General features: G+C 40.0%; 1 non-coding gene across 1 annotated transcript; it reads right to left on the bottom strand.

The window, feature by feature from the left end:
- Nucleotides 1-294: 294 nt before the first annotated feature.
- LOC127747364 (small nucleolar RNA R71) lies at nt 295-402 on the bottom strand. The gene has a single exon (XR_008009164.1). It is a non-coding gene; the product is annotated as a small nucleolar RNA R71 (small nucleolar RNA).
- Nucleotides 403-420: the final 18 nt, after the last annotated feature.

The following is a 420-nucleotide window of genomic DNA, read 5'->3' as shown; positions in this document are numbered from 1 at the left end:
GCAAACAACTTTGAGCTTAAGCCTCAATTAGTTTCTCTAATGCAACAGAATTGCAAGTTCCATGGACTTCCATTGGAAGATCCTCATCAGTTTTTAGCTGAATTCTTGCAAATCTGTGACACTGTCAAGACTAATGGGGTTGACCCTGAGGTCTACAGACTTATGCTATTCCCTTTTGCTTTAAGAGACAGAGCTAGAATATGGTTGGATTCACAACCTAAAGAAAGCCTAAACTCTTGGGAAAAGCTAGTCAATGCCTTCTTGGCAAAGTTCTTTCCACCTAAAAAATTGAGTAAGCTTAGAGTGGAAGTCCAAACCTTCAGACAGAAGGAAGGGGAATCCCTCTATGAAGCTTGGGAAAGATACAAACAATTAATCAGAAAGTGTCCCTCTGATATGCTTTCTGAATGGAGCATCATA

This window comes from Arachis duranensis, chromosome 4 (assembly GCF_000817695.3).
Source record: "Arachis duranensis cultivar V14167 chromosome 4, aradu.V14167.gnm2.J7QH, whole genome shotgun sequence".
Lineage (NCBI taxonomy): Eukaryota > Viridiplantae > Streptophyta > Magnoliopsida > Fabales > Fabaceae > Arachis > Arachis duranensis.
The sequence above is the reverse complement of the archived record's forward strand: the minus strand, read 5'-3'. Positions and strand labels throughout refer to the sequence as shown.